General features: G+C 46.8%; 1 long non-coding RNA gene across 2 annotated transcripts in view; it reads right to left on the bottom strand.

Moving 5' to 3' along the window:
• The window catches only part of LOC139177980 (uncharacterized), a 191,115-nt gene that overhangs the window by 76,247 nt on the left and 88,580 nt on the right, over positions 1 to 26,288 (bottom strand). The window contains exon 3 of one of the 2 annotated variants that reach the window (XR_011562394.1): positions 16,493 to 22,234. The exons of the other annotated variant lie outside the window; for it this stretch is intronic. This is a non-coding gene — a long non-coding RNA (uncharacterized lncRNA). Of the gene's footprint in view, positions 1 to 16,492; positions 22,235 to 26,288 lie in introns of those variants that run through there. 2 annotated transcript variants of the gene reach the window in all.

Raw genomic sequence — 26,288 nt, 5'->3', positions numbered from 1 at the left:
TAGCAGATGAAACCAGCCTTCAACAGGCACACAATGTAATAAGCAACACTTGTGACAAGTGGTTTAAAAGTACAAATCTTCTGCCTGCAGATTCAATGGGAAGGGTTGCATTTTCTGCAGAGAATGACCATCTGAGAAAGTCTAGGAATCTACAGCCTTTGACAAAGCTGCAGAAGTCACTGCACATGGTCTCAGGATATAGTGAAGACAGAGTAGACTGGTGTCACGAACTAAATGTATATGTCCCCCCCCAAAAAATCTATAGGTTGAGTCTCTAACCCCCAGTGGGATAGTATTCAAGGGTGGATCCTTTGTAAAGTAATTAGGTTTAAATGAGGTCACCAGAGTGGAATCTCCATGATGGAAGATCAGAACTCTCTTTCTCTTCCTTTCTCTTTCTCTTCCTTTCTCTTTCTCTTTCTTTCTCTTTCTCTTTCTCTCTGTAAGGGCAAGGCAAGAAGACAGCTGTCTGCAAGCCAGGAAGACAGCCCAAGAACTGAATTCGCCAACAGCTTGATCTTGAACTTTCCAGCCTCTAGACCCGCAAGAAATATGCGTTTGTTGTTTAAGTCACGCAGTCTGCAGTATTTTGTTACAGCAAATAGAGCAGACTGAGACAATGGTGTTGGAAGGGGTTTTGAGCATGTACTAGGGGACTCCACAGAAAAACCTCCTCATCCATGCAAAGACTGGAACAAAAGGATACAGGCCTCTTCCTACTAAGCAGACAGAGCAAGAGCATCTCCCTAAAACTGGGCTTTTATAAGGAAAGGTCAATATCGCTCCACCAAGGATCCAGTCATTGAAATGACTGTACTAGAAAGCAAGAAATACAACCAATGCTCTAAGGATGGTGGCTTGCAAAAAGAGAACAGTCTGGGCTCCTTGATGGCATTGTTGAGCCCTTATGTGAGCTTTGGAAACTCACCTCCAGACTTCTTGTTATGTGAACTAATTAAAAGTCTTTACTGCTCGATCCACTATAAACCAGGTCTGCTATCACTGTAGTCATCCCTCACTGATCCAACAGATCATTTTTCTCAATACCCTTCATGAGAACTGTTCTTGTGCCCGTGAATAGTTAAGGAAACTGATACCTAGAGACGTGAACTGAAGTGTCTAAGACAAACACAGCTAATAGAGCTGGAATTAGAATTCAGGTCTTCTCTGAGTCCGAGCTAGGACAAGATGCTACAGTGAATGCAAGCCCTGCTTCTCCCCTACAGAGCCCTGACAAGCTGTCACCCTACAGAGCTGTTTTTAGTTTCCAGATGCCATGAGGCCCTGCGTCACCAGCTGCCGCCTCCTTGCTCAGTGCCACTGACATGACGCGTCGGCACAGTGGCCTTTTGCTACAGTCGTGTGAGGCCAGAGGTCCCCCCGGCATTTTGCATCCTTGCCTTGGTGGTTTGTATCATTCCCTCCCTTCTTTGGACATTCTTTTCTACCAGCTCCCCTAAACTCCATTACGTCAGCACATGCATACATTCTTAGAATATTTAAAATACTGGTTATGAAAAGTATGAAATGACACTAAAACATTACCTGTTAGGCAGAAAAGCAGAATACAAATTGCATGTACAGAGACATGAAAACAATACACATACACGTGAAAAAAGGAAAGCAAAAACAAGACCGATAGCTGTGATTGCAGTGCTGTGGTGTGAGTATGGGTGACTCGTTTCTTCTGATTTTCCAAATTTCCTGTTAGGTACTTACAATAAAAAATAGGTTGAAATGTTTTTTAAGATATGTCATTGTTTATCTGGCCCCTCTCCTGTGAGGCAGCAGAGTATGCTAGTTAAAAATATGAACTCTGGTGTTTCACTGCCTGGGTTCAACTCTCAGCCCTACAGTCTGGGCGGGAGAATAGTCTGGGGGAGAATGGACACATGTATATGTACAGCTGAGTCCCTTTGCTGTCCACTGGAAACTGTCACAGCATTATTAATTGGCTACACTGTTAGTCACTCAGTCCTGTCAGACTCTGCAACCACATGGTCTGTAGCCCACCAGGCTCCTCTGTCCATGGAATTCTCCAGGTAAGAATACTGGAGTGAGTAGCCTTTCCCTTCTCCAGGAGGTCTTCCCAAACCAGGTATCAAAGCCAGGTCTCATGAATGGCAGATAGACTCTTTACTGTCTGAGCCATATACTCCAATATAGAATAAAGTTTTTAAAAAAATCTCAGCCCTACCCCTTCATAGCTGCATGACTCTCAGTGAACTCCTAAACTATTCTGTGTCTCCGTTTCCTCATCTATAAAATGGGGCTAGTAATAGCACCTCTTTCATAGGGTGGTTTTGAGAATTAAGTTAATATTTGTAAGCACTTAGCACAGTGCCTAACATATACTGTAACTGCTATGTGTTATGTTAAATCCAAGCCATTTTGTTGCCTTCTCCACTGGGGAGCATCTTTAAGGGACTGCGGTGTATAACCAGGACAAACCTCATGTTGTTCAGAAGTCCATCTGGCAGAAGTTGCAAAGAGATGGATTTGTGCTCAATATAATAGACACCTTCTTAACTCTAGAGCTATCTCATAACATGCAGGCTGGAGGTGAACACCTTAGCAATTCGGCACTGAACGGCTAACTGCCCTAAATATCCTCTGATGCTGTATAGCTCATGAAGTATCCACATATAAGGCCGCTGGTGAATTAAGTGAAGGGCAGATAAGCAAACCTTCTCCAGTGCAGAAAGGCCCTGAACAAGTCTTCCTCTGCTTAAATAAAATGAAGTCCTCTAGTGGCCAGGAGGTAACATTACAACTCAACTCTGCAGAGTCCCAACACAGGATGCCCAACGGTTGCTGGCAACCTTTAGTTGCGCTTGGTCTTGTTAAGCAAATCAAGAAAGAATGCAAGCCTCCTTCTCTCCCCTTGCAGTGGCTAGAAGAGCGAAAATACATTTCTTATGACCCAGTACCTGTATGTTTGTGGTATGAGCCCACGTTATGCAGCTGATCTCTAAAAAGGAGGGCCCTACCCTGCGCAAATGTGATGGTGCACGCCACTTGTGTACACATTACATCTGCTTAGAAGCAGGAGGTTTTAAAAGGGATGGCTTAAAACATGTTACAGATGGAACAGACCTTAAACTAAATCCTCTCATTTCAACCCCTTCCCTCTAGAGATGGAGAAAATCCCAACATTTAAACAGTGCTTAAAATGTAGTAGGCATGCGTGTTCAGTCATGTTTGACTCTTTGTGACCCATGAATGTTGCCCACCAGGCTCCTGTGTCCATGGAATTTTCCAGGCAAGAATACTGGAGTGGGTTGCCATTTCCTACTTCAGGGAATCTTTCTGACCCAGACATCAAACCTGTGTCTCTTGCATCTCCCGCACTGGCAGGCAGATTGTTTACCACTGCGCCATCTGGGATGCACGACATAGTAGGTATATCATAAATATTTTATGAGAATCTGGTGTCACGTTTTATCTTTGTCATTACTTTCAGAGTGTACCCCATCAAAAAACTCACCTGATGATACCTTAACTGTTCTTTCCTTCTCAACTTGGCACTGGTAAAATGCCCATGAAAATAGGATGCTACATTAAGAATAATCTTCCTTTATATTTAATTTTATATATTATTTTATGGCTGGTAGGAAAAGGCATAAACAGGTAGGAAGAAGAAATAGACAAATAATAAAAATAGTCTAGCGTAGAGCTCAGCACACTGCCGTAAAGGGCCAGATGGTAAATCTTTTAGGCTTTGTGGGTCAGGCAGTGTCTGTCATCACTACTCAACTCTGCCATCTGTAGTGTGAAAGCCAGCCACAGACAATGCATAAGCGAAAGGGCCTGGCTGGATCCCAATAAAACTTTATTTACAAAACCACTGGGCTGGATGAAGGCCTGTCAAGCCTTCATCTAATGCAAGACTGGTGACACTCTTACTCTTCATATATAGCAGAAGGAGTTCATTGACTGCAGTGTCCATTAACTGTCTGAATCCAAAACCCAGTTCCAGGACCTTACTAAATGCACAACTTCAGGAAATTCATTTAACCTCTCCATGCTTCAATTCTCTCATCTCTAAAATGGAAATAGTAATACTATGTGCCTTGAGGGATTGCTGTGAGAATCAAATAAGACCACACTGGTAAATGCTTAGTACAGACACCAGTACTAACTGAGCTCACAACATATGTTAGCTGCCTTTATATCATCTCCCTTGTCACCATCCTCCTCCTCTTTTACTGACTGACGAAGCCATGAACATTAAAAGAGATAACAGACATGAAAGCGCTTATATATAATGCCCACTAGACAGACAGAAGGCCTTCTTCACGGAAGTGCTCAAATGCACAGCAGTAGCCCATGTGCTCACTCCCCATTGCTGAAATAGCAAGGGAAATTGGGTATATTCCTCTCACGCTAATGGAACATTTAGGAAAACTCAGGCTCTGCAAAACTCAGGAGGATCATTAAAAATGGCAACTTATAGACAGAAGATAGACATATGGACACAGCGGGGGAGGAGAGTAGGATTAACTGGGAGATTAACACGGACATGAACACACTGCACTTTTGCGTGTGCTCAGGCACTTCAGGAGTGGTCAACTCTTTGGGACCCCATGGACTGTCGCCCACCAGGCTCCTCTGTCCAGGGGATTCTCCAGGCAAGAATACTAGAGTAGGTTGCCACGCCCTCCTCCAGGGGATCTTCCTGACTCAGGGATCGAACCCTCATTCCCTGTGTCTCCTGCATTGCAGGCAGAGTCTTTACCCACTGAGCCACCTAGGAAGTCCCATATATATACTACCATGTGTAAAACAGATAGGTCGTGGGAAGCGGCTGTGTAGCACAGAGAGCTCGGCCTGGTGTCCTGTATGGGATGCAGGAGTGGGTGGGCGGGAGGGGGAAGATATGTACACATACAGCTGATTCACTTTGCTGTACAGAAGAAATGGATACAAGATTGTAAAGCAATTATAGTCCAAAACAACCCCCAAATGGCAATTTATTAGGTTTTGCACCAGGGGATGACATTCTCAAGGACATGGGAAGTATCCCTTTAAAATGCAATCACCAAGCCAGTGAGTGAGAGTCGTTCAGTCATGTCCAACTCTTTGAGACCCCATGGATTATGGCCTGCCAGGCTGCTCTGTCCATGGAATTCTCCAGGCAAGAGTAATGGAGTGGGTTGCCATTTCCTTCTTTGGAGCTTCCCTGGTGGCTCTGCCAGTAAAGAATCTGCCTGCAGTGCAGGAAACCAGGGTTCGATCCCTGGATCAGGAAGATCCCCTGGAGAAGGGAATGGCAACTCACTCCAGTATTTTTGCCTGAAATACTGGAATTTTGCATTTGTAGCCCATTTTGCATGGGCTACAAGTCCATGGGGTTGCAAAGAGTTGGACATGACTGAACTACTCACCCCAAGAAAGAATGCACCCAACTCCAAATTTCTGTGGGAGAGGAGGAGCCTAATTTTGGTGGGAAGTGCCTAAAATCTACCTGTTGTCATCAAGATATGAGTTTATTATTCTATTGTAAAAAGCCAATTATCTACTACACTTGGTAACTCCAATTACCAAATAAATTTAATTTGAACTATGTGCGATAAAGAGTACTCTCAAGACTTCTTGAGGACTAGTTATTGTTAATCTGGAGAACACATGTGTAATGGGTTGTGTCTGCTTATCTGTATGAAAGGGTGACATTTCTTTCTGTCTTTGCAATCTCTTAGTAAATTTCCTATAGTGTAGATCACATTCTAGTGTAGTCCTTATTCAATAATAAAATTATCTTATGTTTCTTCTAAAAAAAAAAGGCAACTTACTGACTTACTGATGGGGCGCCATTCCTTGTTCCAATATCCCTACTGGGCCCTGTTCGTTCAGAGATTTGTTCAGTTCTTTCAGATCTGCTGTCCCACCCTCCATCCTCCACTCACTTCCATCCACTGATTGCTGGTCTCTGTTACCTGTGCTGAGTCCATTGACGCCGCTCCATAACTGGTCCCATTGATGAGGATGAGTTTCTTCCTGTTCCATCATCTGTCATCCACCCACAGCCTCAGTGATCTTCAGAAAGCATACACCTGACTCTCAGGCTAAAGCTCTGCATTGTAACAAATGCATCTGAGGCCTTTCACAAGCTGGGCTCCCATCAGGGCAGCAGTCCCAGGTCTGGTCCCTCCCATCCCTGTCCATCCCCAGGGAACTGGAGACATGCTCACTCTTTGCTCAGCTTCACAGCAGGGACCCACATACTGTTGGCAAGGCGGCCACGCCCCTCCCACCCCACTCCTGACGTTACTGCACCACATGCCAACACTCTTCATCTCGACACAGGGCAAGGAATCTTCAAGACCAAGTCCACCATGCCTCAGCCACCACCCAAAGCCCATGACTCTAAGCCTCCCCCATCACCTGGTCTTTCCTCCCCAAAGAGCTCTGTACAGCTTGCTCTGACGCAGCTTATGACCTCTCCCAGTCTCCCAGCCTTGGGTTCTGTGGCTGTCACCAGTGATTCTCAGAACAGCTTTATTTTCATCCCCTTCCCTTCCCTGTGCCTTTAACCAAGACCCAGTTCTCTCCTGAAAACTGCTACCTCTGCCATCTGCTCAAAGGTGGCTCTTCTCTTTTCCAAACTCCATGTGCTTCTGGCCCAGATGTGGAGGAGGCACCCTCCTTGCCACGTTCAGGCCTTTATCTCTCCCTAAAAAAAGCTCACACCACTAGACCACCAGCCCCTCCCTGCCCCAAACCCATGGTGCTTTACATTTATCAATCCACTTAAACCTCTCAAAACCCCATGAAGTAGGTATGATAATCAGCCTCATTTTACAGATGAGGAAGATGAGGCTCAGGCTGAACAGTTTGCCAAAGATCACACAAAACAGATTGAAACTCAGGGAGCGGGCACTCTAGTCCAGTTTCTTAAACACTCTGCCCCACCTGCCCCCAGAGACAGCAGCATCCCCCACCAAACCCTGTTCCATAGAGTTTAGCACCAGTCTCACTGCCTCTCTTTCCAAAAGCCACTCCTGGCATAACAGCAATTTCAGCTCCACGAAGACAATTCTCCCCATACCCTTCCCTTAGCTCCTCAGTCTCCCACTTAGTTCTTTATCCTGTTCTCCATCCTACAATCTTAAGAGGCTTAGATCTTGTCATTGACAATAATTGCACATTACGGACTATATGTTCAAAATTCATATGCTGAAGTCCTAACGCCCAATGGGATGGTGTTTGGAGACAGGTCCTTAGGGAGGTAATTAGGATTAAATGAGGTCATGAGGGTGGGGCCCTCCTAACGGGATTAGTGTCCTTATAAGAATTGATACCAGAGAACTTGCCCTCTCTCTCTCCATCCCCCAGCAGGACAAAGAGGTTGCATGAACACATGAGATGAAAGTCCCCTACAAGCCACGAGAAGAGGCCACAGAATGAAATCTACCTCACCAGTGCTTTGATTGCAGACTTCCCAGCCTCTAGAACTATGAGAGAAAGATTTCTGATGTGAATCCATCCAGCCTGTGGCATTTTGTTAACACACAAATGCACTCCACTCTCCTGAGAATCTCAATTTCAAACACTCCACCCACAGCCAGTCTCATCTTTCCAGTTTACACCCTCTAGGAACCCAACTCCAATCATCTTAAAAACCCATCAGCAATTCCATCAGTGACCCCAAGTGCCAAGAGAATGTGCCCACCCTGCCTGGGTGGATTCCAGGGCCACGACTCCCTTTCAGTCACCCTCAGTCCCACAGTTCCTTCTTCCTGCCCCCCAAAATAACAAACCCAACCCTAATGAAACCCAACCTCCTGCCGTCTCTGTGCCTGCTCCTAACAGCTGAACTTGGCTGGAGAAACATACCCCGCTGTGCTAACAGATTCACAATCTCAAATATTCCTTGGCCTTGCTCAGTAGTCCCACATTTCCCTACTAGTCCCCCTCCCCGACCTGAGGACTATTCTCCATTCCTTCTCCTCAAACTTCCAACTCTTCCTCGCCCTTGCTCACTCCCAACTGATAACCTTGCTTTCACTCCTCCATGAGAAAACAGTAGTCAGGAGAAGACTTCCACCTGCAAACCCTGTTAGATCTACTCACCTACCTGCATTTGTCCCATCTCCCCACCTTCCTCCTGTCATGAATGGGCTCTTTGCAAAGCCCCTCCCCAGGCCCTGGAGGCCATCACCTCTCACATCCTCTAAGGCATTGTAACAGCAGTGAATTCCTCCCCCACACCACCTTGATGTCTGTGTGTCAGGGGCTCCCCTCTCTGCTGAATCTTCTCCATCATCTTATAAACACGCTGTTCTTTCTCCTCTCTAAAACATGCTTTTTAACTACTTTGACCCTCACCTCCCCCTCCATCTACCTCCATATGTCTTTGTTTTCCTTCATAGAGTAGATTTTCTAAAACTAAACTAAAATTGTTTAGTTTCTCTCCATTCATTCTTTCTTAAATCCACTCAAGTCAAGCTCTCAGCCTCACCCACCCACTGGGAAATGGACCCTTCCAAACCCCTCAAAGACTCCCATGGTGCTCAATCCAGTGGTCAATACCCAGCCCTCATTGCTTTGACCTCCAGCAGTACTGACACAGATGACATGCCCTTCTCTTAAATTACAGAATGATCCAAAAAGAAGCAAACACCTCCAAAAATGCATTGCTCAGTAACTGGATTATATGAACAAATAGTCAAAACCCATTCTTCAAAGAGTTATCGTTCTTATTTCAGTCATCTTTTAAAAATATTAATTTATCTATTTGATAAACTGGGTCTCAGTTCCGGCACTCAGACTCTTTCCGTGTCACTGTGGCTCTCTGGATCTTTTAGCTGCGGCTTGTGGGATCTAGTTGCCTGATCAGGGATTGCACTCAGGCCCCCTGACTTGGAAGCCTGGAGTCTCAGCCTCTGGACCACCAGGGAAGTCCCTATTTCTGTCATCATATAAACACTCCACGTGTGCCCCTCATCTCTGAGTCCAGGTCGACCCTGGACCGTCTGTGGCCCCGACCTTTGTAATACCTCACAGCCGGATGGCTGACATGGCAGACGTGATACATTTCTTCATGTCCTCAGGGATGGGAGGAAGAGGTGGTGTAAACCACAGTTCCTGAGGAATACAGTTTTTCTCTTGATTACTGAACGATGAAATTATACCCGGTTTGTCTTAATGGACACGCGCTTTCCTCACTTGGCTTCCTGGATGCCATGCTCACCCAGGCTTCCTGCCCACCTCTTCAGCAGCTCCTTCCTGCAACCCACCCTACCCCCACCCAGCCTCCCTGGCAACATGGTCCATCCAAGAGCTCCTTGCCCATGTCTGCTCTCACTGCTTGAAACAAGCATCCAGGCTCTGGGCTGTAAGCACCACCAAGGGCTCCCCTGGTGGCTCAGACGGTGAAGACTCTGCTTGCGTTGCAGGAGACCCACATCTGGTCCCATCTGCATATCTGATTCCACAGACAGAGGCCCCTGGCTGGCCACAGCCCATGAGGTTGCAAAGAGTTGGAATACTGAGCAACTACTGTTTTCACTTCATTTTTTTTTCATATGTCCAAGACTCTCAGATTCCTATTCCATTGCAGGTAACAAGCTCATATATCTAACTAACTACTTGACATTGCCACCTGAGTGACATCAAATAGGCATCTTCAGCTCCTGGTCTTCCCACACACATTAACCTGATTCTCCCAGTCACCCCTTCAGAAGATGTCCTTTTCATCCTACAGTTACTTAAACCACAACCAGCCTACCTTCACAATAGGACAACCTCCGGCCCTTTGCTGCTCCCATCACAAGCCAAGGCAGCATCGTGTTTCACCTGGATTACTGCAATAGCCTTCTTCTAGGTGCCCTGCTCTACTCTCACCTCTCAAATTGATTTCCTGTGAAAGCTGTAGCAAGTTTCCTCAAACCTGGTGTCTTAAACCACAAGCATTTATTGTCTCCCAGCTCTGGAAGCCAGAAGTGCAAAATCGAGGTCTCAGCAAGGTCATGCTTCCTCCAGGGGCTCTAGGAGAGACTCCTTCCTTTCTTTTGTTTGGCTTCCCATGGCTTCGAGCATCCCTTGGCTTGTGGCTGCAGCACTCTAATTCCTGCCTTTGTTTGCACGTGGCCTTTTCCTCTGTGTCTGTTTTCTCTTCTTCTTTCTCTTACAGGACATTTGTGTTGGATTGAAATAGGTCCCACCCAAATAATCTAGAATGATCGCATTTCAAGATCCTCAATTTAATTACACTTTCAAAGACCCCTTTTCTAAGTAAGATCACATTCATGGGTTTTAGGCATGAGGATATAGACATATCTAGAGTTGGTTATCCATACAGCAAGCAGTCGGGGTCTTTAAAATCATATATCAAATCATGTTATTGTTCTGTCCCTAAGTTGTGTCTGACTCTTTGCAACCCCATGGACTGCAGCATGCCAGGCTTCCCTGTCCTTCACTGTCTGTTGGAGCTTGCTGCTAAGTCGCTTCAGTCATGTCCAACTCCATGCAACCCCAGAGATGGCAGCCCACCAGGCTCCCCTGTCCCTGGGATTCTCCAGGCAAGAACACTGGAGTGGGTTGCCATTTCCTTCTCCAATGCATGAAAGTAAAAAGTGAAAGTGAAGTCTCTCAGTCGTGTCCGACTCCTAGCGACCCTATGGACTGCAGCCTACCAGGCTCCTCCGTCCATGGGATTTTCCAGGCAAGAGTACTGGAGTGGGGTGCCATTGCCTTCTCCAATTGGAGCTTGCTCAAACTCATATCCATTGAGTCAGTGATGCCATCCAATCATCTCAACCCCTGTCACCTCTTTCTCCTCCTGCCTTCAATCTTTCCCAGCATCAGGGTCTTTTCCAATGAGTCAGCTCTTCACATGAGGGGGCCAAAGTATTGGAGCTTCAGCATCAGTCCTTTCAATGGATTGACTGGTTTGATCTCTGTGCTGTCCAAGGGACTCTCAGTAGTCCTCTTCAGCACCACAATTCAAAAGCATCAATTCTTGGATGCTCAGTCTTCTTTATGGTCCAACTCTCACTTTCGTGCATGACTACTTGAAAAACCATAGCTTTACCTATATGGACCTCTGTCAGCAAAGTGATGTCTCTGCTTTCTAGTATGCTGTCTAGGTTTGTCATAGCTTTCCTTCCGAGGAGTAAGTATCTTTTAATTTCATGGCTACAATGACTGCCCACAGTGATTTTCGAGCCCAAGAAAATAAAATCTGTCACTGTTTCTATTTTTTCCCCCATCTATTTGCCATGAAGTGATGGGATGGGATGACATGATCCTAGTTTTTTTAATGCTGAGTTTTAAGCCAGCTTTTTCACTCCCCTCTTTCACCTTCAACAAGAGATTCTTTAGTTCCCCTTCATTTCCTGCCATTAGGGTGGTGTCATCTGTATATCTGAGGTTCTGGATATTTCTGCTGGCAATCTAATTATGTTGTGCTTTTAAACCCTCAAAGGGCCCTCCATCTCATCATAGTGAAATCAGGTCCTTACCACAGCCTAGAAGACCTAGGATATGGTCCCACTAACCCTCTGAGCTCATCTCCAGCGCTCTGGCCCCACTCCCTCTGCTCTAGCCTTCTGGCCTTGTCCCAGCTCGGGGCCTTTGTCCTTGCTATTCTCTCTGCCTGGAGCCCCCTCCCTGCTCCTGGCTCCATGCTCCACCCTTTCACTTCCTCCCAGGTCTTCTCTCCACGGTCACCTTCTAACACAGATCTTCCCTCTGCTCCTGCTACTCTCTACCTACCTGGCTTTATTTTCTTTGCTTTATTTCCATTCTGTACCATCATTCACTGTATATTGCTAGTTTGTTCACTGTCTGCCTCCTTCACCAGAACGTAAGGCCAAGGAGGGCAGGGGCTCTGTTTTGCTTAATGCATGCTATGAACTGAGTGTCTGTGTCCCCACCCTACTCCTGCCCGCAGATTCATATGTTGAAGCCCCAACCCTCACTGTGATGATATTTGGAGATGGGACCTTTTGTAACTGGTTTACATGAGGTCTTAGGGTGGGATCCCCATAAAGGGATTAGTGTCTTGATAAGAAGAAACCACAGAGCTTGCTCTTTCTTTCCACAATGTGAGGACACAGGAAGAGGAAGCCATCTGCAAGAGAGCCCTCACCAGGGGCAAAATGAACCAGCACCTTGATTTTGGACTCTCCAATCTCCAGAACTACCAGAAATAATGCTTTTGTATAAGCTACCCAGTTGATGGTATTTGTTATAGCAGCCCAAGCTGACTGAGACTGACTGCACTATCTCCACTCCCTAGAATAGTGCTTGGTGGGTGATGACATTCTCATAAATATCATTTGTTAAAACCATCCCACAGTCCTCTGGGCAGAGCCTATATCCCAATTAGGAGGCACTTTGCTTCTCTTATTGAAACGATGGTAAGCAGCATGAAACTGCAGTCAAGCTTTGGGGTCCCTGTCACAAGCTCTGGGGTCCCTGTGTACACATGTCCAAGCTACATCTCAGGACTAATTGTGCCATCCTGTTGTAACATGACACATCTGTCTCCTCCACAAGATCAGGAACTCCTCCTGGGATGAGAATTCCATGTGGGAATTCCAGAGTAATGTTTCCTGAAGTAATTTGGGTAGCATGATTTTATTAGCAGGTGTTTCCAGTCACAGAGCAGAACAGGAAAGGACAACACTTTGGCTGGGTGGGTGTAATAGCACAGATTATTTTCACTTCAAGTAACAGAAAACCCTACTCAGGCTCAAGCTTTATAGGGAACTAAAGTTCTTGGAGGTAGAACAGGCTTCAGGTATGGTCTGATCTAGTGACTGAACAATGCTGCTCAGCATCCATTTCCTTCCCAACTTTCTGTGGACCTTTCTCAGCATCATCTTCATCCTAAAGCCGACTCCTCTCATGGTCACAAGAGAGCTAATAGGGCTCATCTTCCTCATTCATATCTCAAGGGAAAGAGAGTTTCTCTTCTCCACAACCTTAAAAGAATTCCTGGGGTTCCTCTTGTTGAAGCCACTCACACCACATTCCCATTCCTGAACCAATTCACTGTAGAAGGAATCAGGCCAATTGCCTTCAACCAAAAAAGAACTGGGTAATTGCCTTCAACCAATCTGCAAACCACATGCTGGGAAATCTGGGATGCATTTAGGAAGGAGGAAGGAGAATGGATGTTGGAGAGGTGACCGATAATTCTCTGCACAATGGGTCTTCCAAAACGCCAACTCTCCCAGGTGACTGCTGCCCCTGTCTCCACATGGGATTAGTTCTGGAGTGCCCACAGTCAAGTTATAGCTTTTATGAGATATAAGTGAACCTAACCAAGGCTTTGGAATGTCTCTTTTGGAAATTAGTGGTGAGCAGGCCAAGCATACAATTAAGTATTGAATTTTTCTACAAACACAGATACACACAGAACAGGGCATGGCATTAAGCCTTCACTCAGATCCTTTTCCCACGAGCGTGTCTTGTGCTGAAAGACCTCTGGTTAGAGAATGTGGCAGATGACGGAATTGAAATGTTCCATCATAATTGAAGCAGATTCTCAGCAGCAGATTCTCAGCAGCAGCTTCAACCTCTGCACAGCATGGAATGCCTTTATGTAAGTGCATATCTATGTATGATGACCCACAGCATCAATCTTGAGGGTTCTTGCTCTCTTTCCTCTCAATCTCATGCGTGCGCTCTCTCTCCCCAAGATTAAAGGAGCTAGGTGCCAGGGAAATCTTGACTCTGTTAGAAGTGTTCCAGGTCCTTAGGTAAGCTTCCCATCTCAAAGCAATTTAAGAATCCCAGAAAGCTTCCTTGTCTCCTCCCACCTACCACAAGTCCCTTTGGAGTCTAAAATTCGCACACTGTCAAGCCTTTGGATTTGGGGGTCTTGAAAATGGAAGAAAATGATCTCTTAGAGCTATTAGAGCCACTGATGCTCAAGGGTGTTGAAGACCTTGAGGGGATAAAGCCTTAGGTTGTGCATTTTAATAGGAAGGAAAGACGGCTTTAAACAAAGATCGGACCAAAGGACACCCTAGGGTGCTGGGAAGTGGGCTGAAGAAACTGAATTTGAGATGGAAGGACACCAGCCTGCAACATTTCCCACAGCGCAACTGGGAGGCACTGTGTTTCTTTTATCAAAACAATGGAAGGCAGCACAGGGTTGTGATTAAGCTCCAGAGTCTAACTTCCTGGGTCCAGACTCCAGCTCTGCCTCTAACCGTGACCCTAGACAAGTCTGTTTACCTTTCAATTCTCAGTTTCTTTATCGGCAAAAAGAGGAGTATAATAAGACCATGTAGGATGAGATTATAAATAACATAATCTAAAAATACATATTATATACTATTAGTGCTATAGTACAATATACATTGTATATATAATACCATAGTGTACTACACTACAAATACTATTATTATACTATGCTATGTAATATATACTTATACATTATACTATAATGAATAATATAATAGATTATACTATATATACCATATGTATTATAGTATTATACTATATACCACAGTATAATATATATATATATATATATATATATATAAAATATACAATACTATATTATACCACATGTCTGTAGTATATATAAGAGCTTCCCTGGTGGCTCAGTGGTAAAGAATCTGCCTGCAATACAGAAGACATGAGTTTGATCCCTAGGCTGGGACTATCCCCTGGGGAAGGAAATGGTAACCAACTCCAGTATTCTCAGCTGGGAAATCCCATGGACAAAGAAGCCTGGCAGGCTACAGTCCATGGGGTGGCAAAAGAGTCAGATAAAACAACAACAACATATATATATATAATATTTTTATTTTTTGTAGTTAAACTAATGTTCTTGTTTTTAATCCTGCCTGTATTTTGTTCCAAGATTAAAGATTATTCTTCCCATATTAGATTTCTTCTAATATAGTTGTGGTTCTTTTTTTATATTTAAGTCCATGATCCATTTGGAATTTATCACAGTCTACAATAAACTGTGGAAAATTCTTCAAGAGATGGGAATACCAGACCACCTGACCTGCCTATATGCAGGTCAGGAAGCAACAGTTAGAACTGGACATGGAACAGACTGGTTCCAAATAGGAAAAGGAGTATGTCAAGCCTGTATATTGTCACCATGCTTATTTAACTTACATGTAGAGTATATCATGAGAAACGCTGGGCTGGAAGAAGCACAAGCTGGAATCAAGATTGCAGGGAGAAATATCAATAACCTCAGATATGCAGATGACACCACCCTTATGGCAGAAAGTGAAGAGGAACTAAAAAGCCACTTGATGAAAGTGGAAGAAGAGAGTGAAAAAGTTGGCTTAAAGCTCAACATTCAGAAAACGAAGATCATGGCATCTGGTTCCATCACTTCATGGGAAATAGATGGAGAAACAGTGGAAACAGTTTTAGACTTTCTCTTTTGGGGCTCCAAAATCACTGAAGATGGTGACTGCAGCCATGAAATTAAAAGACGCTTACTCCTTGGAAGGAAAGTTATGACCAACCTAGATACCATATTGAAAAGCAGAGACGTTACTTTGCCAACAAAGGTCCGTCTAGTCAAGGCTATGGTTTTTCCTGTGGTCATGTATGGATGTGAGAGTTGGACTGTGAAGAAGGCTGAGCACTGAAGAATTGATGCTTTTGAACTGTGGTGTTGGAGAAGACTCTTGAGAGCCTTGGACTGCAAGGAGATCCAACCAGTCCATTCTGAAGGAGATCAGTCCTGGGTGTTCTTTGGAAGGACTGATGCTAAAGCTGAAGCTCTAATACTTTGGCCACCTCATGAGAAGAGTTGACTCATTGGAAAAGACTCTGATGCTGGGAGGGATTTGGGGCAGGAGGAGAAGGGGACAACAGAGGATGAGATGGCTGGATGGCATCATCGACTTGATGGACGTGAGCCTGAGTGAACTCCGGGAGATGGTGATGGACAGGGAGGCCTGGCGTGCTGCACATCGTGGGGTTGCAAAGAGTCATACACAATTGAGTGACTGAACTGACTGACTGACTGATGTTATGAAATAGGAACCAAATTTTTTTAACATGAGTTGGTAAATATAATCTTTAATCTTGGAATGGAAAAGACCTAAGTATGGCACAAAACCCAGAAAGGATTAAAAACAAGGACATTGGTTTAACTACATAAAAATAAAAATATTATATATATATGTGTGTGTGTGTGTGTGTGTGTGTGTGTGTACCAACACCAGTTAGGCTTCCCTGGTGGCTCAGTGGAAATGAATCCACCTGCAATGCAGGAGTTGCAGGAGATACAGTTTCAATCTCTGGGTCAGGAAGATCCCCTGGAGGAGGCTATGGCAATCCACTCCGGTATTCTCGCCTGGAGAATCCAATGGACAGAGGAGTCTGGTGGGCTACAGTTCATAGGGTCACAAAGAGTCAAACATAACTGAAGCAACTTAGCACACACACATGCACGCACATATAAAAATATATGTATATAACATATAGCATACTGTGGCATACTATATACATATATAGTATGTATAAATAGTATGTTTATATAATATGTGTTCAGTTCAGTTCAGTCACTCAGTCGTGTCCGACTCTTTGCAACCCCATAAATCGCAGCATGCCAGGCCTCCCTGTCCATCACCAACTCCCGGAGTTCACCCAGACTCACGTCCATCGAGTCGGTGATGCCTTCCAGCCATCTCATCCTCTGTGTATGTACAGTATAATATGTATATATGTTATTGTATGGGTGGTGGTGATTTAGTCACTAAGTTGTGTCCGACTCCGTGATCCCATGAACCCTAGTCCACCAGGCCCCTCTGTCCATGGGATTTCCCAGGCAAGAATACTGAAATGCGTTGCCATTTCCTTCTCCAGGGGATCTCCCTGACCCAAGAATTGAACCCACATCTCCTGCATTGCGGACAGATTCTTTACTGCTGAGCCACCAGGAAAGCCACAATATAGTATACTGCATTCTATACACACAGTATTCTATGTGTATATGTAGTATGTGTGCGTTTGCGCACTTGCTTGAGTCATGTCTGACTCTGTGTGACCCCGTGGACTGTAGCCCACCAGGCTCCTCTGTCCATGGGATTCTCCAGGCAGGAATACTACAGTGGGTTGCTATGCCCTCCTCCAGGGGATCTTCCCACCCCAGGGATTGAAAATACATCTCCTGCATTGCAGGCAAATTCTTTACCGCTGAGACACAGGGGAAGCCCCAGTATGTAGTATCAGTTCAGTTCAGTTCAGTTCAATGGCTCAGTCGTGTCTGACTTTTTGTGACCCCATGGACTGCAACATGCCAGGCTTCCCTGTCTGTGACCAACTCCCGGAGCTTGCTCAAACTCATGTCCATCAACTCAGTGATGCCATCCAACCATCTCATCCTCTGTCACCCCCTTCTCCTCCTGCCTTCAATCTTTCCCAGCATCAGGGTCTTTTCCAATCAGTCAGTTCTTCACATCAGGTACTATATTATAATATAGCATATTCAGTTCAGTTCAGTTGCTCAGTCGTGTCTGACTCTTTGCGACCCCATGAATTGTAGCACGCCAGGCTTCCCTGTCCATCACCATCTCCCGGAGTTCACTCAGACTCACCCATCGAGTCAGTGATGCTATCCAGCCATCTCATCCTCTGCTGTCCCCTTCTCCTCCTGCCCCCAATCCCTCCCAGCATCAGAGTCTTTTCCAATGAGTCAACTCTTCGCATGAGGTGGCCAAAGTACTGGAGTTTCAGCTTTAGCGTCATTCTTTCCAAAGAAATCCCAGGGCTGATCTCCTTCAGAATGGACTGGTTGGATCTCCTTGCAGTGTATATTTACTGAATACTATATAATATAAATATATAGTATACTATGTAGACTATATAATGTGTGTATGTGTATATTATACAATATATATGTTCTACTGTGCTTACATACTATACATAATATAGAGAATATTTCACTGTATACTGTAGGAGTATGGTATACTATAGTGTTGGACATCAAACCCCTTGCCATTGCTTCAGGGGGTGTGAGGACTCTTCCCTGCCCTTGACTTCACACTTGAGTATGTTCTTTGCTTTGGCCAGTGAGCTGCTAATAATGGCCTGAAATACACCTGTGTGACTAGCATGCCCTCAGTGATTTTGCCTTGGCTCAGGGATCCATAAGGAGGATCATAGGGAACAGATCTGGATCCAGCCTCCCGCAGAAGCCCGACCCAGCCAAGTTCCATGCAGATCAGGAAAAACCCAGCTGACCTGCAGACATGAGAGCTGAACACCTCTGAGATTCTGTGTTTGCTTATTACACAGGCAAAACTAAGTGTGTAGTAAATACTCAATATTCATGTTAGAATTATTAGTATAAAAAACGCACATGGCTCATACAACCAGGGTATTAATTTGAAATGTCGGGTTGCTGCTACTTGCTCTCATACAAAAATTACACTGCAAGCTCTCAAGGGCCCATTTGAGATCTGAGCCAGTAGGCATCCCATGGTGTGGCTGACCAGTGGAATCATTAACACACTTCCCCTCGGATCTGCACCAGTGTTTGTCTCCAGTTCTCTATGGCATCACCACATTCTCCATTCACCCATTTGAGCAATGTTTGTCAAGTGCTTTCCACATTTGCTAGGCAAGAGCACAAACCACAATGAACAGGGCAGATGAGGCTGAGCCTGCAAGGACTGTATTCGTGTGTGTGTGTGTGTGTGTGTGTGTGTGTGTGTGTGTGTTGGGTGGGGGCAGGGGGCAGGTAACAGACACACATGAAGAAACAAGCAAGAATGGACCAATGAGCGCTGCAAGGGCAATAATCGGGAAGGAGCCCCAGAGTAGCTGGGAAGGCCACTTCATCTAGGGCTCTGGGAGGGCGAAGGGCAAGCACAAACTGCAGAGTGTCTGGGGAACCAAAAGGAGCCATGTGGCTTGAGAGGGGCATGGGAGAGGCGAGTGGCTAGAGAGATCCCATCCACATTCCTCTTCCCCAAACTTCTTTGTCACCAATTTTCCAATCATGTTCCTTCCAAGTCCCTGACCATCCAGCCAAACCACTGGCCACAGCCCATGAATCAGTGCATCACTGGCCACTTCTTCTAAGCAAAGTGAACAACCCAGTGCACGTCCCAGAGTTCTGCCCGCTGGAAGGATTTCCCTTCACACAGCCCTCCAGGGATGCCCCAGAGAGTCTGCAGCCATCCACGTTCAGGTGGGGCCTGCATGTCGTGTGGAAACACCTGTAAACCAGACCCCAGACTTCCCTCCTTCTATCAGTGAGCCATACAGAACTCCTGATGAGGTCACGGGTGCAGGCTGGGAGACAGAAGGCTGTGTAGCAGGAGTGGGGACCATGGCACCTGGGCCACTTCGTTGTGTTAATTTACTTGTGTCCTCAAGGCCCAACCATGTTTATGTCACCTCCATGTTGAGAATGAAATATTGCTGTGCACAACTAACTTTATGATTTGGAGGATCAGATAACACCCAGTTCACGAGAGGCAGCTCAGATCTTATGGTAACCCGGTGGCCCAAAGTTAAGTGTTCAGTCTCTACTAAGGCCCAGTATTAGGCCAAGAGCTGTTTCCCAAAAGAAGAATAGTTATCTGCAGATGATGGCAGGGTCATGCCCCCAAATCCTAAAGGCCTGTGCTGGGATTCCCCGAGAAGGGCCAGCCAAAGGCTCCCAGCAGTTCCTTATCAGCCCCTGCCACTTCAAGCACCACTGGATTGGCTGGATCGGCTGGATCTTCTGGCCCAGAGCATCTGGTTTGGCTGGATGGTCAGGGACTTGGAAGGAACATGACTAGAAAACTGGTGACAAAGAAGTCTGGGGAGAAGGAACGTGGATGGGCTCCATCTGGGTTCATTATGCCCTAAGAAGCCTGGACCTACTATCAAATCTTCTCTTCTTCTGGCCACCACTCAAAATAAGCAGCTTTGGGGGTCACCTCAGGAAATGATGCAGAACAATCCCCAAATGAGGAATATGTTGACTCCAAAATCCAAAGATCCCCTGGAGAAAGAAATGGCAGACCCCATGGACGGCAGCACACCAGGCTTTCCCGTTCTTCACCATCCCCCAGAGTTGCTTCAAACTCACGACAAGTCAGTGATGCCATCCAGCCATCTTGTCCTCTGTCGTTCCCTTTTACTCCTGCCTTCAATCTTGCCCAGCATCAGGGTCTTTTCCAAGGAGTCAGCTCTTTGCATAAGGTGGCCAGAGTATTGGAGCCTTAGCATCAGTCCTTCCAATGAATATTCAGGGTTGAGTTCCTTTAGGATTGAGTGGTTCGATCTCCTTGCTGTCCAAGGGACTCTCAAGAGTCTTCTATAGCACTACAGTTTGAGGGCATCAATTCTTTGGTGCTCAGCCTTTTTTATTATCTAGCTCTCATATCCATACATGACTACTGGAAAAAACATAGTTTTGACTATGCTGACCTTTGTAGGCAAAGTAATATCTCTGCTTTTTAATACACTGTCTAGGTTTGTCATAGCTTTTCTTCCAAGGGGAAAGCATCTTTTAATTTCATGGCTGCAGTCTCTGAGTTACTACCAAGTTAAGATTAGGATAATCCACTATCATTCTCCAAAATCCATCTGTCTTCTGCACAGGCCAAACAGGTGAATTGAATGGGGTGTGGATTATCAAGCCAGTCAAGCTGACATGTAAAATTAATCGTCACAGGTGGTCAGGACACTAGCCTCCTTCCCAGGTGGTGCTAGTGGTAAAGAACTCCCCTGCAATGCAGGAGATGAAAGAGACTCTGCTTCAATCCCTGGGTTGGGACAATGCCCTGGAGAAGGAAATGGCAACCCACTCCAGTATTCTTGCCTGGAAAATTCCACAGACAGAGGAGTCTGACAGGCTACAGTCCATGGGGTCACAAAGAGTCAGACTCAACTGAGCACATGCACACACACACACAGCCTTGTAGGCAGAAATGTGGGCATCTTGAAGAAACTACTGGAAGCATTCAGAGTTCAAGTGGAGGACTCGTCATAAGATGATCAACCCAAGAAAGAAGCAGAGTTTCCTGCTAGGGTGATCACTTCATAGGGGGTGGAGTTAACTGTTGGTAACAGGAAGAATCTATTTTCCTCTTGGGAAATGGAACTGTGTAGTCACTGGGGAAAAGGTGGTGGTCATGGTGTTGTTTTCTGTGGCCTGAATGATGCTGAGGGGTGTCTGCCCACCAAGCAGGCTTCCCTGGGTGCTCAGGGGTAAAGACTGTGCCGGCCACTGCAGGAGACATGGGTTTGATCTCTGACCCAGGAAGATCCCACATGCCACGGAGCAACGGAAGTCAGGCGCCACAACTCCTGAGCCTGTGCTCTAGAGCCGGGAAGCCACAGCCACTGCAGCCTGCATGCACTAAGCCTGTGCCCTGCAACGAGAGAAGCCCCCACAACATGAAGCTCAAGCCCGGCAACTGGAGGAGCCCCTGCTCTCCTCAAGTAGAGAAAAGCCCAAGCAGCAATGAAGTCCAGCGCAGCCAAAAGTAAAATTAATTAATTAATTAATTTTTTAAAAAAAAGAAACCAACCAGGACTTCCCCAGTTGTACAGTGGATGAGAGTCCAAGTGTCAGTGCAGGAGACACAGGCTCCATCCCGGGTCTGGGAAGAGCCCTTACGCTGCGGAGCATCTGAGCCTGTGCGCCACAAACGCTGCAGCCCGTGCGCTCCAGGGCCCATGAGCCACCGCCAGTGAGCCCACGGGCTGCAGCTCCTGAAGCCCACGCTCCTGGAGCTTGTGTGCCACAACGAGAGACGCCTCTGTGCTACCACGAAGAGCGGCCCCCGCTCACCGCAGCTAGAGAAAGCCCATGCACAGCAACGAAGACCCAGCATACCCCAAAATAAAAATAAATGAACACTATACTCCAACAGAAAACAAACATTTTTTTAAAAAGAAACCAACCACAGGTCATAAGGAGACAGGGATCTGTGGTTGAAATTTGTCTCCTTGAGTGGTGACAACTTTGCACCACATCAGTTTAGCTAAGCTGAAACAATCTTTTCCAGAATTCTCTTCCGTGCGCACAGAATTCTGGGCCACAGGAGGAATTTGTGCAGGAGTTGGAAGATGGACATGACGCTGCAGCCACGTTTAGGCTCAGAATCCATGCTCAGGGTCACGCTGCAGCTGGAGCTCGCTGTCACTCCCCTTGCTGGCGTCAGGCAGGAGCCAGGCCGCATCTCTGCAGCCCCACCGTGGATCTCCTCTTCTGGCTTCTCTGGGTCCTGGGCCAGAACTGCTGCTCCATGACAAAGCACGTGAGCTTCTACTGCAGGGATTCCACGTCCTGCAGGTGGGATGTTTGGAAGTGGATGAAACTGAGGCGGGTCCCAGCTTCTCCTCGGGGGTCCCAGCTGGCTCTGGCTTCCCCCACTTCACAACCCCCGTCTCCGCAGCTGCCAACATTGCTGACTTCAGGCCCATGCCAGATGCAGAGGTAACAGACTTACAGAGTGTGGTACCAGCTCCCACGAGTGCACAAGGTCAGAACCTTAAAACAAATCCTTCATTCTACATTACAGATGCTCTATTTCTCTGATGGAAGCTCAACTGCCACACACCCCTTCATTCATCCTCTAAAGTTTGAGCAGAGGAAAACCTTCTTCCCATCCAGCTGGGGTCTATAGTGTCTGAAGACTCATGAAAAGGTTGACCCTTCATGTAGAAGGTCCCAGGGAAGAGGTAGTGGCAGATAGGACAGACTCAAAGGCAGTCTGGTGGTTATGACTTTGCCTTCCAACGCAGGGGGCATGTGAGTTCGATCCCTGGTTGGGGAGCTAAGATTCCACAAGCTTCACGACCAAAAAACTCAAACATAACACAGAAGCAATGTTGTAGCAAATTCAATAAAGACTTTCAAAATGGTCCACATTTTTATTTTATTTATCTTTTTTTTAAAATTTTAATTGGAGGCTAATTACTTTACAATATTGTATTGGTTTTGCCATACATCAACATGAATCCACCACGGGTGTACACGTGTTCCCAATCCTGAACCCCTCTCCCACCTCCCTCCCCATACCATCCCTCTGGGTCATCCCAGTGCACAATTTTAAAAAAGTCTTACAAGGAAAGGTAGAGCTAGAAGTTTACAGGGGATCCAAGCGAGGGGAGTCAGGAGATGAGGGACATATTTGTGGGACTGCTCCAAAACTCTGTTCCCAACTCATGTATGTGGGTAACAAATCAGCTAAAATCCTCTTTACTGAACCCAGATCCTGACCTTTGCTTCTGAGAAGGTCCACAAAGAAGCAGAAACTGCCCTGACATCTTAGCTGATGGAGGTATCACACCTGGGAGCTGAAGCACCTTCTGTGCCTGATTGCTGGGAGGATGCCTGCCTCCTACACAGGTGCTGAAGCAGAGAAGATTACCAAAAGCATAGTGGTACCCAAGGCTGAGAGAGCCCAGGCCTGCTGCCCTCATCTTTCTGCTTCCCGGCAGGGAGTAAGGGACCTCCACACAGAACAGGAAGGAAGACCTTACTCTGTGTGTTACTTTGTAACTAGGAAACTGATGCTGCCTCTCTGGGCACAGCAATCCCAGAGCAGCACCTCCTCAGAAGAGCAGGGGCCCTTTTAAGGTGTGAAGGATGGTGACCTTTTACTCCCGTCTCCTGTGCTCATTCAGATGCCAATCACTCTGGGCCTGGCAATGCCTGCCTACGCCCCTGCCTGTGAATTCAAGTGGTCACTGACTTCGTCACCCCCTCTATGCCTGCAAGTAACAGGAGGGTGAGCAGAACAATACATGTGGACCAGCCGAGTAATAAGAGGCCACGTGTGACTTTGAGTGATGGCGTTCAGTTCTGCAGAAGCTACAGAACTGACCTAAATCCCAGAGTTCCCAGGGCAGGGACAAGAGGATGTCATGGCCCCAGAGGAGCCCCGCCCTGGGCCACTGGGGATTCTGAGACCAAGCCAGGAGATGGGGGCGCAGCAAGACCTTGTGAGCCAGCAGAGGCTGCCACAATCTGGGTCCTTCTCTTCCCCAATGTGTGCAGTATCCCTGTAAGGTCCAGGATGGTAACATCTCTAAATCCCTTCTCAAAATGAAACCTTTTTTATAAACCAATATGTAAAATGGATCTCGAAAGCTGAACTGCTCTGGTGAAGTACAGATGCTCAGGCTGTGCACTGCCAAGCCCTCCAAAGCCCCTTGATGCACCTGGCCCCCTCCTCAGATGCCCCCAAGGTGGCCCTAAGGAGCCTCAGACTCCGGAGAGCAAAGAATGGAACATTCTAACAGGAGAAGCCCAGAGTGAGCCCCACTGGGCGGCAAGGAGACCACTGCAAAATGACCATGGCATTCGTGTTGGGGAGCGGGGAGAGAGGGAAGTGGGTGAGGTCAGATTTAAAAGGAGCAGTAACAACTACAAGCATGCATACTTAGTTGCTCAGTCGTGTCCAACTCTTTGAGACCCCAAGGACTGCAGCCCATCAGGCCCCTCTGTCCAAGAGATTCTCTAGGCAAGAATACTGGAGTGGGTTGCCATGCCTTCCTTCAGACAATCTTCCCATCCCAGGGATCGAACCCTGGTCTCCCACATTGCAGGCAGATTCTTAACCATCTGAGCTACCGGGGAAGCCCAATAATAACTACTGCTGCTACTGCTAAATCACTTCAGTCGTTTCCGACTCTGTGCGACCCCATAGACGGCAGCCCACCAGGCTCCCCCGTCCCTGGGATTCTCCAGGCAAGAATACTGGAGTGGGTTGCCATTTCCTTCTCCAGTGCATGAAAGTGAAAAGTGAAAGTGAAGTTGTTCAGTCGTGTCCGACTCTTCGAGACCCCATGGACTGCAGCCTACCATGCTCCTCCGTCCATGGGATTTCCCAGGCAAGAGTACTGGAGTGGAGTGCCATTGCCTTCTCCGAATAATAACTACAGACACCATTTATTATATGCCTGTAATATGACAGCAAGCCTTGCAAGGTGAGAAATACTATTCCCATTTTTAAGTGAGGAGTGTGCATGTATGTGCATTAATCACTCAGCGTCCACCTCTTTGCGATTCCAAGGACTGTAGCCCGCTCGAAGAAGCAATTTTCTCAGGGTCACACACCTGAGATTCAAACCAAGCTGTGGAAGCTCCAAAGCCCATGCTATAGAGGAGGTATAACTGCCTCTGTGTTCCTGGCACCCCAGCTTCCCTGGGGAACCTCCCTTGCCTGTTCTGGTGGGGTGGCCCACCACAGTACCCTGCTCCTCCTCCTCAGCCCTGGCCCAGCTCAGGAGGGTCAGCCAGCCTGGCTGAGGGAAGTACTACTCAGCACAGTGCTCAGGCCACAGGGTTGTGGATGACACAGTCAGGACCAATCGGAGTCCAGGCCTCAGACAGAGCGTCCAGGGAGAGGGACGGTCTCTCCTCCCACCTGGGTCACTAACCCGGGAATGTGTATATCTGGCGTGTGGCCAGCAGCCATCTTTCCCCACCACGGGGTCTGCATGCACTGGTCTTCAGAGAGACGCTGAACAGAGCAGCAGACACAGCTGATGGAGAAATGACCTCTCCTGACTCCTGAGCCTGAGTCCAGCAGGATGGCTTTTGGCTCTGTAACCTCCCCCAGGCCCATCCCAGCTCTGTGAGCCAGTAATCCCCCTGTTCCTTTTCTTGAAGCATGACTTAAGCACGTGCCGCTGCTACTGCTGCTAAGTCGCTTCAGTCATGTCCGACTCTGTGCGACCCCATAGACGGCAGCCCACCAGGCTCCTCTGTCCCTGGGATTCTCCAGGCAAGAACACTGGAGTGGGTTGCCATTTCCTTCTCCAATGCATGAAAGTGAAAAGTGAAAGTGAAGTCGCTCAGTCGTGTCCGACTCTTAGTGACACCGTGGACTGCAGCCTACCAGGCTCCTCTGTCCATGGGAGTTTCCAGGCAAGAGTACTGGAGTAGGGTGACATTGCTTTCAGTAGTAGCTAATACATGTGCGGTCCTCTGTGATGAAGACAACAGCTGTGTCTGCAGGCTGGTGCCTTTCAGACCATGCCCAGCGAATCTGAGCCCATGGAGGCTCCTCTGAAGTCATCTTTGCTCCCATTTCAACATAAGAAGTTTCATTGTGATCTGCTTTGAATATTGGGCTTCCTCATCAGATCTGGATGGAAGAAAGCACAGTATTCTGAAAATATTAAATGAAAAAAAAAAGAGAGAGAGAGAGCTTGAAATCCCCTGTTGTCTCTAACTTGGACCCAGTGAGTATTTAATCATGGGAACAACGGGAAGGAGATGATATTGGGAAAGGAGTAATCTCCCAGAGGTACTCAGGACAGATTAGAAGAGGGAAGAGCCTCAAGAAGCCGTCACCCCAGGCACAGGCCATGGAAAGCATCTGCTACCT

The sequence above is a fragment of the Bos indicus genome, chromosome 20 (assembly GCF_029378745.1).
Source record: "Bos indicus isolate NIAB-ARS_2022 breed Sahiwal x Tharparkar chromosome 20, NIAB-ARS_B.indTharparkar_mat_pri_1.0, whole genome shotgun sequence".
NCBI lineage: Eukaryota > Metazoa > Chordata > Mammalia > Artiodactyla > Bovidae > Bos > Bos indicus.
The sequence above is the reverse complement of the archived record's forward strand: the minus strand, read 5'-3'. Positions and strand labels throughout refer to the sequence as shown.